Below are 14,157 nucleotides of genomic sequence, written 5' to 3'. Positions count from 1 at the left end.
CCTTTAAACAAATAAGTAATAAAGGTCCTAAAGTATTTTTGTTGTATACATATCAGGGTATAAGGGAAGTTTTGTTACATAGATATGATGCACAATGGTGAAGTCTGGGTTTTAATGTAACCATCACCCAAGTAATGTATATTGTACTTATTAAGTCATTTCTCACCCCTCACCCACCTGCTACTCTCTGGAGTCTCCAGTAGCTATCATTCCACACTCTATGTCCATGTGTATACGTTATTCAGCACCCACTTATAAGTGAGATCATGTAATATTTGACTTTCTGTTTCTGAGTTGTTTCACTTCAGACAATTGCCTCCAGTTCCATTCATGTTGCTGCAAAATACATCATTTCACTCTTCCTTATGGCTTAATAGTGTTCCAGTGTGTATAGGTACCACATTTTCTGTATCCAGTCACCCACTGATGGATGTTTCAGTTCATTCCATATATTTGCTATTGTGAGTAGTGCCATGATAAATATACCCGGGCAGATATCTTTTTCATACAAATGGTTTATTTTCCTTTGGCTGCATACCAGTAGTGAGGTTGCTGGGTAAAATGCTAGTTCTATCTGTAGTTCTGTTGAGAAATCTCCATATTGTTTTCTAAAGGAGTTGTACTCATTTATATTCCTACCAACAGTGCATAAGCATTTCTCTTTCTATAGGCCCTAATATTTTTTAAAGAAGTGAGATCCCAGAACTGTGCAGTACAGAAAAATGTGGAATGCTCAGAGAGGACCAGCAGAACCACAGCATATGTGACCTCATTGAAAAGTAAGGTCATATACCGCTACCAGTCCAATAATAAGTGCCAACAGTTATCGAGGTCGCTCCACGTCAGGCTTTGCAAAGTATTTTAACACATTAAAGTCTTGCAAGGGTAGTATAAGGTAGACACCACTAATGTGGTCCTCATTTTATAGATGAGAAACTAGAGCACAGAGTGATTAATTGCGTAGTCCAATGACACACAGATGGCAGGTATAGGGCGGGCATCTGAGCACTGTGACTTCTGCTGCAGAGTTGGCCCTAACATCCACCATGCTCCCCACCTGCCTCTCTGAGCTCTAATCAGTCTCCTGGACACAACCCTTGGTGGATGGATATCTTCTAGCATCTCCTAAGATGGATTTCTGATTTTTCTTTTCAAAATTATGTCATAAACCTTTTACAAATAATTTTGAATTTCTCCATATATGAGCTCTTGAGGCAATGAGAATAATATGTAGTGCTCACATTGGGACACTTTTGAGAGTTAAAAAGGAAGCACCATTAATAATTCAACCAGGTAAACAGGTGAAACCAGCACTGTTCTAGGTGGACCAAGAGGTACAGTTACCTAGACACATATCATGTGCCCCCACAGAAAGAAATGGTGGAGTTTATATTAATACCATGTTGGATCCAGAAGGTTTAAACAGAAGACTTCAGTCAGTCTATGACAGAGCTGGAAGAAAGAATCAAGGACTTCTTAGAATTGAATCTTTCAAAGGTTTTCCATTTCTTTAAAGATAATATTTCAAGCTTCTCACTCTATCGCAAAAGGCCCCTCATTATCTGGTTCCTGCCTAACTTTCTCAGCTCCTCCCCAAATTCCTTCTTCCTTCCCTGACCATGTGTCTGGTCAGTGGGTTATGTCAGGTTTTTGTTCCTTCCATGACTCTACGTCTTGTGCATGCCATTGCCTTTCCTTAGAGCTCTGTTTACCCTGGTATGCAAGCGGCAAATCCCTAAGTATCTTTGAAGAACAAACTGAGAGCTGATCCTCTCCTTTTCTTTTTTTCTTTTGAGACGGAGTCTCGCTCTGTGGCCCAGGCTGGAGTGGCCGGATCTCAGCTCACTGCAAGCTCTGCCTCACGGGTTCACGCCATTCTCCTGCCTCAGCCTCCGAGTAGCTGGGACTACAGGGGCCCGCCATCTCGCCCGGCTAGTTTTTGTATTTTTTAGTAGAGACGGGGTTTCACCGTGTTAGCCAGGATGGTCTCGATCTCCTGACCTCGTGATCCACCCGTCTCGGCCTCCCAAAGTGCTGGGACTACAGGCTTGAGCCACCGCGCCGGGTGATCCTCTCCTTTTCTTACACTAGAAGGCAAGTTTCTTGCATAGAACACTCAGTTCAAGTTACACAAAGAATAAACAATTGATCCAGGAGGTTTACACAGATTTAACTGGATCCAAAGCCGGTTGCCCTGGCTTTCAAAGGATTGGGAGGAGTTTCCCAGGCAGAAAACATTGAAGTGGGGTTGGGGGACCTAAGAGCCAAGGGAAGGGGATAGAAAAAGACAGGAAATACAGGAACATTGTGATCAAGAAAAGCCAGAAGCCCAGAGAAGCAGGAAATGAAGAGGAGGCCTGGAAGTACAGGGCCTGTGGCCTGTGCTAACACAGCTCAGACAGAGATTAGTTGAGACTCCGCCAAAGGTGAGCCTTCTTTAGCAATGGTTTCAAGGACTACTTACCTCTCAGCTGGATTCCTGACAGTGTCAAGTGGCAATGGAATGATCAAATTCGTTGTATACCATGAAAAAGAAAATAGCTTCTCCATCTCCATTACTGCTGCGATTAGAAAAATGTTATTAACCTTTCAAAAACTTACCATTTTGTTTTTTTTGCAGTTTGGTCAAGGTTTCACATTTATCTTGAAAATGCTAGTTTCTGCACTATTTTTAATTGAAGGGCTTTAGGGCAAATTCAATTAAGTTGTGGTATATGAACTGAAACTTGGAATATATTAAAAATATTCTACTGCACAGTTCACCAATTACCTGACTTCTAATGTGAGTCCCATTGTCATTCCACTCCATTCCAGTCCCATTCAGACTCCAAAGACTGGTTCAGAAAAATGAACCGAGGGCTTTAGCAATCACAAATATACCAAATGCATTCGGGCTTAAAGATAATATGTCTAATATGATACCAGTCCTAACTGGTACTTGGAGAATTGCAAAGCTGAAAGTGGCCTCAGTAATCTTCTTTTAAACCCTTCCTCTTATAGATGAGCAAACCGATGCCCAAAGAGTATAATCCATTCAACACATACAACAGAGTTAAGGCTAAAAATCAAGAATCCTGAGAATTGGCTGTCTTAGCACAGTCCCAGGTTGGTCAGGATGCTACTCACCCTGTGTTCTTGGGTGGAATTCACTTTGTAGAGGCCTCATAATTAGGATCCTAATGTTTTAGGCTGGTGGAGCAGTGAAGGAGAGACAGTCAACAACAGAACTATCACAGATCTATGCTAATCCTTGTTCTCTTCTTCCTAGCTTCTTACAACTTATACTATCTATGCCATTGTGCTAATATTTTATTACCACCAGCCAGAACAGGATCCACGCCCCTCCCATGCAACACTCTCCCAGATTGCCTCCTGGTACTATCTCCCCATAAAGTCCAGCCCTGAGGGTGGAATCTGAGGAGAGGAAGGGGGTGAAGCAGGTATATAGGTTCTAGACCTGTATTTCAGTCACTGTACGTATTGACAATACCGGAAATATACTTCAGAGTTAAATTGGAATTATCTATTAGCAATTGCTTTTCATTAACCACAGCTGTCTGCCTCTTGTTAGCAAAACCAAAGCCAAGCTTTCGAGCAGCTGCTTCATATTCCCGCACAATTGTTACGGCAAATGTCCATAAATCATTATGTAAATTTGCTGACTGTGACTAGTTAATATAATGGCTTTCAATTGAATATACCGAATTCCATGTTTCAGGAAATGTTTAGGCAGGTATATCAATATCTCATCCAGAAGAATGTTCTGCAGGCATTACCAGGAAGACCTCATTATGTGGAGAACAGTATTTGATTTTCCATGTTTAATAAACATTACGTCTTTTTAATTGAAATAAAATTTTTGTAAAAGAAATACAATACTGGTAATACAATTACTCAACACATCAATTTCACTTTTGCCTTCTAGATCTTAAAATTAAGATTGAAAATTTTAAAAGCATCATGAGTTTGCCCTTTTACAAATTCGCTTTTTAAAATTTAACATATAAGAAACGCTTTTCTAACTTTCATTTTTTCCTTATTTAAAATAACTGTAATATTTTATCAGCATCATGTACTATAATGTAATAGCTTCCCTCTCTTTTAATTTTGTTGTTTGTGTTGGCTAATATTGAGTGCCAATTTGATTGAATTGAAGGATGCAAAGTATTGTTCCTGAGTATGTCTGTGCAGGTGTTACCAAAGGAGATTGACATTTGAGTCAGTGGACTGGGAGAGGCAGACGCACCCTCAATCTATGTGGGCACCATCTAATCAGCTGCCAGCGTGGCCAGAATAAAAGCAGGCAGAAGAACGTGGGAAGACTAGACTGGTTTAGTCTTCTGGCCTACATTTTTCTCCTATGCTGGATGCTCCCTGCCCTCGAACATGAGACTCCAAGTTCTTCAGCTTTGGGAATTGAAATGGCTTCCTAGCTCCTCAACTTGTAGATGGTGCATTGAGACCTCACATTGTGATCGTGTGAGTCAGTACTCCTTAATAAACTCCCCTTTATATATACATCTATCCTATTAGCTCTGTCCCTCTAGAGAATGTTGACTAATTCATTGATATTATCAATTGCTGCCATCAACAGACTTATACTTTTTTCCTTTCTAGAATTTTCTTAAGAAAAATATTCATGTTTGGATGAAGATGTGAACATTTTAATGTCATTTACTGTACACTATTATATCGATTTCTGAAAGCAATATATTAATTTGCAATGTCACCAGGAGAATGTGTATGTGCAAGTTTTACAGGAATATCAACATCTTATCTTTTATTTACTTATTCCTAGCTTACAAAACGCACTCCAGTTTCTATACGGCTTTTATTTGACCAGTTCATAGATCAGTTCCTTTAATTAATCAGTCAAAAATATTTATCAAATGAATGTCTTGTTAGGAGCTGGAAAATGAGAGCTAGAAGAAGTCATTTGCCCTAAAAAGACCTCAATCTAAGCATCAAAGTTGATGGCACAACACAGGCATTTATAGTGTAATATTTTAAGACTGATGGGAGAGTTATACATGGGGCCCTCTGAGAGCACTGAGACAGGCATTTACCTCGAGATGGAGGTATAAAAAGTGACTTCAGAAATGAATTGACAAATGGGGGACATAGGAATTCCAGAGAGATAATCAGAGGAATGATGGGCAAATGCATGGAGGTATGAGAGAAAAAGTCAACTTGAAAGCCCGCAGCTTGAGGGATCTGCAGAATCAGGTATGGTTGAATGATGGGGAAAGATATGGGCAAATTAGTTAGGACCACTTTGGCTTCGAATGTCATAAATGCCAAGCAGCAATGGTTTAAGCAAGGAGAAGGAGGAGGAAAAGAAGGATAATTATTTATTATAAAGAACCATGCTACTTTAGTGAGCTCAAGGATAGCCACAGGTCTGGATCATAGAAGCAACGATAATCAGACAACTTAAATGCTGACAGGCATTTCTCTCTTTTCTCATATCTGTTCTCTGTCTTTGTCTTTGTCTCTGTCTCTCTCTCTCTCTCTGTGTCTCATTCTTTCTTTCCTTGTTTACATCATTCATTTTTCCAATTTACATGGCAGGAAATACAGCCACCAGCTGCTCTACAGCATACAATTTGCACACTCAAACAAAGACTGTCTCACTCTCCTAGTTCCAGTCCAAAAGTTTCCAGGGAAGTCTTCTGATTGCCTCAGCTTGGATCAGACCCCCACCTCTGGAACAACTTATGAAGGCTATAAAGACAGAACATTAGGGTTCCACAGCAAAACATGAAAATTCCTGAGAAAAATGTGACAATGCCAGGGGAGTGACCACTCATTCCAAGAAAAGGGGAGGTGAGTATTGTGGTGCTAAGGAAACAAAACAATAGGTATTCATTATTATTGAGGAGAAAGCCTAGGGTATGATCATGAATGACATTTAATAATATTCCATGGACTTTGAATTTTCTATAGGCACTACGATTTACCATTTGGCCAATCTGTGTATCTCCTACTCTTACAGCTTGCCTTTTGTTTGTTTGGAATAATTTGACTCTGGTGGTCCTTTTCTGGGGAGCTGGTAGAGAGGAATGAGGGAGCTAATCACCTCCCAAGTCTCTGTGTTGGCAGAGCAGCTAGCAGCTCTTCCTATGTGTGGAAACTCTCACATTGTAATTGGAACACACCTTAATCTTGACTTTGACCTTGAAGACGATCCTGTAGGGCTCATGTACCTTCACCTCTGCCCACATATTCTGATTGAGAGACTCACTCAAGCTGGCCCATAGTCTTTCCAAGGGGCTACTGTACCTTTTGGTCTCTTGGTCTTCTGCCTCAGCCTCTACTTAGACTTGGGACAAGTTTGGTCCCTTCCTCTTTCTAAAATCTCATCCTTTTTCAGTGTTTTCCAAGCAAGTATAAACCATAAAAATTTTTGCATTAAGTGGTTAGAAAAATTTTGAAAAAGTAAAACTTGAAGAGATTTTGAGCAGGAGTTTGAGATAAGCAGATTTCTTTTCTTTTTCTTTTTCATTTTTTTTGTACACATATATATATTGGAAAAATCACTCTGCTAGCTGCAGAGGATGGATTGCTACAGATTGAGGTTGGAGGCAGCAACAACAGTTAGGAAGATTGCTCTGTTAATCTAAGTGAGAAACAAGGAAAGCCTAACCTAAGATAGTGGCAGTGGAGACAGTGATGGGGAGATAGACATTAGACATTGATAAGACATGATGAATCATTTAGGGAGCTTTTGGCAGAAAGTAAAAGGAAAATAAACAGCACACGCCAGCTCCAATAATAAATAAATGTGTCTGGTAACCAAACATTAAGTCCAGAAAGGGGATGAATTTCAGTGCCTTGCAGTGGCTCCGACTCTGAACATCCACTTGATTTTCTTGTCTGTTGTTCATGTTGATTTCATTCTCAAGATGGCAGCAAGATGGTTACAGCCATTCCAGACCTCATATCTACATACGAAGTCATCCAGAGAGGGAGGCTCATTTCCAGAAGCTAACTCAACAAGCTGGCCCTGAATGGATAACCACCCCAGAAGCACCTAATAAACCTCTTTTTGGTTCTCGTAAGCCTGAATGAGGTCACCTGCCTATTCCTGAATCAGTTGTTGGCGGAGGGTAATGGGATTACTGTTACATATGTGTCTCTGGAACATTCTTGAAGTTGATGGTAGGATTTATTTCTCCAGTAGCAATTGGACTGTGTCTAGATATGGGGAGGAGAGAGAAAAAAATTGATCAAAATCAGGGTATTCTAGAAATGTGGGAGGGGGACACATATGTGCAGTAGGCAGTCAACATTGTTCAACACCATCGGTAACTGTTTTGGTGTGGGAAGTGGAGGGAGCGATTGTCAGTATTCACAGGCTTACTGAACTGGGTGATTAGATATTTTCATCAGGATAAGAAACAGGAGAATAAACAGCTTTGGGCAGAAGATCAGTTTTGATGAGAATGAGGTAGATCTATGTAAAGATGTCAAATAGTCATCTAAATAAGCAGTTAAACACATGAGTTTGAAGCTTAGAAAAGGGTTTAGATTAAAGATATATATTTGGAAGTTGCACGCATATGGAGTTATGTAGCACACAGGTGCAGGGTGAGGTCATTGTTGGATGCGATAACCCAAGAAAGTATGCTGCGTGAGGAGAAAAAAGATAAGCCTTCATCTCTAGAAAAGGCCAAAGTCTGACTTGAAATTAACTACCTTGATTTGCATATCAAAGGGGTGTTTCTTGAATTTGGATAGCTGTTGCAGTGAAAATTTCTACATAACTAAATGATTTCTATACTCCATTTGACAGCTCATTATTTTTAAAGCCACATGCCTCCCCCACCTCTGACAAAATTCACTTAAAGAGTTTGGAAAGAACTTTGGAGTTAGTAGCAATAGGATTTCGCTAAAATAGCAAATACTTCATGGATTGTAAAAATGTTTGGAATTCTTTTATGACACAAATAACCAGCTATGGTTAACAGGCCAGATGGCTTCTCCTGGAATGAAGACATGTTTAGTGAACTTATAGTCGGTGACTTTGCAGTTGAATCTAATAAATTAAACTTGACAGTTTTAGAGGAGGGCTTTAGCAAGAGCTCAAAGAGTATTAAAATCAAATCCAGCTGAAAGTTTAGACATCTCATTCTACCAAATTGAAAGTGAAAGAACAAACAAATACAGGGAGAGGAATCATTTGATTTTGAGGAGCTAGGAGGACTGTAAGCCTGCCTCTCCCCCTGGCAGAGACCACGTGGTAGGTGGTCCCATAGTGCTGGAATCCAGAAAATCTCCCTCCAGAATTGGCATGATCAGATTCCAGAAGCACAGCCTCTCCTGCTTATTCACATGATCTGACCCAGCACAAAAGAGGACTGGGTCAGCAAAACACCAAGGAAGAAAGCTAACCAGGCAGGCCCGGCCACCTCAGAGCTTTCTAGTTTCCTATTTAGAGGACATTTCTCACATACATAAAAAGATTGTCACAGACAATTTTTCTAAGCCAAAGAGAAAAAGGTTTTTTTAATGCTAGATAGAAGCAAACAAGGGATCAGACCTGGCAAATGCCCTGGGAAATTCAGGAAAAACGAAGGCTGAGACCTTTCTCCCTCCTTGCTCAGCTAAGTAATAGACCACTTAACTGATTAAGAAAGGAGAGGGTGGCCGGATGCGGGCTGGGGGTGGTGTAAGATTCCATGAACTCTAGGCATTTCCTTCCATCTCTAGAGTTCTGTGTCCCTGCAGTTGACAGAAATGGACAGAGATGCCCAGATTTCAGTACAGCTCAATCACTTCCTGGCCATGTTACATTTCCTTTGATTCACTTTCCCCATTTGGAAAATAACTGGATGGAGCCAATCCAGTTATCATAGAAAGATAGGACCCCCGAAGATCATATCTTTTTTTCATTTTCATAGAAAAAAGAAAAGAAAGGAAAAGAAAAGATGAAGGAAGTGAAGGAGTTAGTCAAGAAAAAGAAAAAGCTTTTCAAGCTCCCAGTGCCTTAGGTTGCACACCTGTGAAAAGGATTTTGAGCCTGTGCAGTGCCCAGAGCAGTGCCTAGTACATAGTGAGCATCTTTTTAGTGTTGGAGACTTTTATCCCAGCTCTAATTTTATGTAAATCTGTAATTCTAGGACAAGCAACTACCATGATCCTTTTAGCCCAAGTCGAGATTCCTAGGAATTAATTGTGCTTCAACACATATGAACACATCTTGAAAATATTACATGGCCAGAAGCTAGGTTTGCTGAAGTGCCTTTTTATTATTATTAAGTATTTCTAAGCCCTTTTAAGGAAGGTTGTTTTCAAAATAAGGTAAAGGATTTTAATTAGGTTTCATAACATCTTATAAAACTGTGCCCTACAGGGTATCTCTCCTTTGTATTACATGGAGCTGTATTAGGATTAATTACCAGAAGAGATGGATGAGAGTCCACTGGCTCTTGATGAGAACTCACTGCCCCAGCTCAGTAACCTCCACACCCCATAGTAAGGTCGGCTGTAATTACAGGGGGATGGGAGAGGGGAACATGATCCAACTCTGAGGGGAAAACAGTGACTTAAACCTTTCTTTCCCTGAGAAAGAAAAGTGGCTTGATTCATCATTCATCCATTCATTTGTTAATCTATTCTTTTTCTTTCCCTCCTTTATCTCATAACCCTTTACATTAGAAATATGCACAATAATCACTTGGGGTTACTTGTGTCAAAAGAAAACTTTAGACAATTTAAATTTGATGGAGTTTAATTGAGCAAAAAAAAAAAAAACAAAAACAAGAAAAGAAACAATTTGTGAATCGGACAACTTCCAGAATCACAGCAGATTCAGAGAGACTCCAGGGATGCCTCACGATCTGAACACATTTATAGACCAAAAAAAGTAAAGTGATGTACAGCAATCGGAAGTGAGATACAGAAACAGTGAGACTGGTTGTGGCTTGGCATTTGCCTTATTCGAACACAGTTTGAACACCCAGCTGTCTATGAGTGGTCGAGGTATGGCCGCTGGGATTGGCCAACACTCAGCTATTAATCTAGGTTACATTAATCGTCCACAAGGACTCAAATGTAGAAGTATGGAGTCCTTCTGGGGCCGTATTTAGTTCACTTTAACACTTGATAAAATGCAGATTCTAGTCTTTTTCTTCTGATTTCATAAGGTTAGATTGGAGCCGCCAGTCTGCATTTTTAACTAGCACAGCAGAAAATTCTGATGCTCACAGCATGGGCTTTGGTAAAACACTACTTGATGGTGAGGAATGGTAAATCCCAAGACCAGGCAGACTTGTGGGCAATGGGGATGGACTAATGATGTGATGACTCTTCAAAATGATTTTCTTTAAACATTTATTCAACATTTATATGATGACCTTTATTTGGTGGCATATTTACATGAAAGCATATTTTAATTGGTATTTCTATTAATAGATATTCAGAAAAGATTTGCCTTACAATTCATCTCTGTCCAAAGTAGACTGCATGCTGTAAAGAAAGCTCAGCAAAACAGAACTGCAATGCACATTATCCAGATTCAGAATTTGAGATGGCTACAACTGCCAATTCCAGAGGACTACCAGCTTGTTGAGAGTAGATTTGTACCTGCAACATGCAAGTTTTTTCATTTATAATTTTTTATTTTCATTTACCTTTGAGGGCACTCTGAAAGGTAAGACTAATTAACATTTCACCAGTTATCTAATTAGTCCCTGTGGAAACCTGAATTAATAGGTATCATAATTTCTGTTTATTGCATTGATATTTTAATGTCCTTTGCAGACTAGCATGATGTGTGATTCCTCATCTCTTCTTCCTTTAATCTTTTCTAGGTAGGACCACTAGATAAAAATTAAAAAAAAAAAAAAAAGAGTAAGTGGAGGAACTTTGGCCAGGCGCGGTGGCTCATGCCTGTAATCCCAGCACTTTGGGAGGCTGAGGTGGACGGATCATGCATGAGGTCAGGAGTTTGAGACCAGCCTGACCAACATCATGAAACCCCTTCTTTACTAAAAATACAAAAATTAGCCGGGCGTGGTTGTGTGCATCTGTAATCTCAGCTACTCAGGATGCTGAGGCAGGAGAATCACTTGAACCCAGGAGGCGGAGGTTGCAGTGAGCTGAGATCGCACCACTGTACTCCAGCCTGGGCGACAGAGTGAGACTCTGTCTCAAAAAAAAAAAAAAGAAAGGGGGTAGGGGGCAGTGGAGGAACTTCTGGGGATTGGGTCAGGCTCTAAGTGTCAGTCTCGGAATGAGAAGCTCACAGTCAATGGTCTGTAATGGTATTGTTATCCGGTACATCCATGGTGCTGAGTCTCAGCGCACTGCCACAGGGCTCTTAGGAAAAGATGGTAGCAGTGGTTGAGAATGAACCTTGGAAAAGACCTCAGCCAGCAGTTACTACTGTAAAGAACCAGGGTCTAGGAAAGACCCTGTATCTCAGAAAAGATACTTGCACCAGTTACACAGGTGTCAGGACCCTGTTACTTGGCCTTAGTTCAAGGCAGAGCTTAGACTCAGAGTAACTGGAAGAAACTCACATGTGTGGATGGAATGTGTTCAGTGCTGCAGAGCCCATGAATACCTGGGTGTTCAGGGATCAGCCCTAGGCCACAGGCTCACCTGTTAGAGCAACTGGGCCAAGTCCCCTCTCAATCCATTGTTGGGGATGAATTGCTAAAAACTCTCTGTGACCCTGTTCAGAATTGTCTGAAGATATAGGAAGAATTGTCTTAGAATTTAAACAACCACTTCTAGTTCTCATTTCTGAGAAAAAAATAAACGAGTAACCCAAAGAGTAGAGCCTTATTGAGTATTCAGCCTGTTGAAAGATAAATGCTGATCCCAGAAACTGTATCTTCAAATAGTGAAGAGTTAAGGTAACGTTGTGATTTTCAGGTTTAAATGATGTTACCCGCTTTTTTGGAGGCCTAATAACGTGCATGTAATTAAATCTCCAATTTTACACCTCAGACATTTCTCCTCTGCCCATGTATATTACACTGTGCTAAGTGTAATATACACATGTGTGTGCAGGTATGTGTGTGTGCATATGTATGTGTGGGTTGTGTTCATACGTGTACCTATTTCTGACTTATTCCTCACAATGACCTTAAGAGTTGGCACTGTTATTCTATCCTATGGATGAGCCAAATGAGTCTCAGAGAAGTTAAGTAACTTGGTCAAGATGACAAAGCTGGTGAGTGGTGTGGCTGGATTTGGACTTTGCGTGCTTCTAGATCCTCCCTTCTTCATTGCTATGCTCTGTAGTGGGAGGACATATAGTACAGCTAATGGAACACAGGATGGGATGAACAGACATGGCTTCAAGTGGCAGATAATTTTTTTTTTGACATGGAGTCTTGCTCTGTCATCCAGGTTGGAGTGCAGTGGCATCATCTCGGCTCACTGCAACCTCTACCTCCCAGGTTTAAGCAATTCTCCTGCCTCAGTTTCCCAAGTAGCTGGGATTACAGGTGCCTGCCCCAAGCCAGGCTAATTTTTGTAGTTTTAGTAGAGATGGGGTTTCATCTTATTGGCCAGGCTGGTCTCAATCTCCTGACCTCAGGTGATCCGCACACCTCGGTCTCCCAAAGTGCTAGGATTACAGGTATGAGCCACTGTGCCCAGCCCAGATATGCTTTTAGCTAGCTTTGTAAACTTTCTTAATTCAGCAATTTTCCATTCATTTTTTTTAAGTTGCAAAGCATCTTTTATACCCTAACCACTACTTTAGTGGGGAAAAAAAAAAAAAAAAAACAAGCAGACAAACACACTTGTCTTTATAAACCTTATACTTTAACACAGAGTAGAGATGATGAACACTAAACCTAGTAAGTACATTACAAAATACAATGCAGAATATCATTACAAAGACATATTTAAAAATAAACACAAAAAACCCTAATAAAAACAAGTATTATTTTGTTAACAAGTGATAAATCCTATGAGAAAACAAAAAGTGCAATGAAGGGACACTGGAAATGCGGGAGATGGATATGCAACTCTTTCAAATAGGGTGAACAGGATAGCCCAAGACTCATTGAGAAGGTAACATTTGATAGAAAGAAAGAAGGAAGGAAGGAAGAAAGGAAGGAAGGAAGGAAGGAAGGAAGGAAGGAAGGAAGGAAGGAAGGAAGGAAAGAAAGAAAGAAGAAAGAAGAAAGAAAGAAAGAAAGAAAGAAAGAAAGAAAGAAAGAAAGAAAGAAAAGAAAGAAGGGAAAAAATAGAAAAGAAAAGAAGAAGGAGGTGAAGGAGTTAGTCAAGAGGATATTAGAGGAGAGAATACCAGGTGGAAACCGGTGTAAAGGCCTTGAAACTAGAGCTTGCCTGTCGTCATTGAGCAATAGCAGGTGGCTGGCATGGCTGCAGTGACGTCAGAGGATCATAAGCATCTATGTCACAAAGGGACTCTTAGACCATAGTGGAAAATGGGGAGTTATTACTGGGTCCCCAGCAGGGAAGTGGCAAGACCCAAGCTTATTTCATTTTACTTTATTATTATTTTTTGAGACAGGGTAACTTTTTGAGACAGGGTAGCTTAATTCCAGGTTCAGCCTTTCTCTTAAACAATATGCTATACTGCTTCATGGACCAATCACCCTCCCTCCCTCCCTCCCTCCCTCCCTCCCTCCCTTCCTTCCTTCCTTCCTTCCTTCCTTCCTTCCTTCCTTCTTTCCTTCCTTCCTTCTTTCCTTCTTTCTTTCTCTCTCTTTTTTTTTTTGATAAGATATGGTCTCACTTTGTTCCCCAGGCTGGAGTGCAGTGGTTGTGATCAGACTTCACTGCAGCTTTGACCTCCTGGCCTGAAGCGATCCACCTACCTCAGCATCCTGAGCAGCTAGGACTGCAGGCATGCTCCATCATGCTTGGTTAATTTTTTACATATTTTGCATAGGTAGGGTCTCACTGTGTTTTTCAGGCTAGTCTCAAACTCCTGGCCTCAAGCCGTCCTCCTGCCTGGGACTTCCACAGTGTTGAAATTATGTGCATGAGCCACTGTGCCTGGCCTGAGCTTACTTTTTTGCAAAGAATTTCTCTGGCTGCTGTGCTGCTGAGAGACAAGAGAGAAAGCAAGGAAATCCATCATAATGAGGCCATCACAATGTCCAGGCAAAAGAGGACGGTGACTTGCCCTGAGGTAGCAGTAATGGACATGAGAGGAAAATTGCT

General features: G+C 40.7%; 1 long non-coding RNA gene across 2 annotated transcripts; it reads right to left on the bottom strand.

Moving 5' to 3' along the window:
• Positions 1–1,364: 1,364 nt before the first annotated feature.
• LOC117092289 lies at positions 1,365–13,851 on the bottom strand. 2 transcript variants are annotated; one of them, XR_004440716.1, is made up of 4 exons: positions 13,809–13,851; positions 3,127–3,189; positions 2,465–2,561; positions 1,365–1,452 (listed from the first exon to the last, which is right to left on the bottom strand). It is a non-coding gene; the product is annotated as an uncharacterized LOC117092289 (long non-coding RNA). The 2 variants fall into 2 exon arrangements; XR_004440718.1 differs by having other exon boundaries at positions 2,465–2,558.
• Positions 13,852–14,157: the final 306 nt, after the last annotated feature.

This window comes from Trachypithecus francoisi, unplaced genomic scaffold (assembly GCF_009764315.1).
Source record: "Trachypithecus francoisi isolate TF-2019V2 unplaced genomic scaffold, Tfra_2.0 Contig01440, whole genome shotgun sequence".
Taxonomy (NCBI): Eukaryota; Metazoa; Chordata; class Mammalia; order Primates; family Cercopithecidae; genus Trachypithecus; species Trachypithecus francoisi.
The sequence above is the reverse complement of the archived record's forward strand: the minus strand, read 5'-3'. Positions and strand labels throughout refer to the sequence as shown.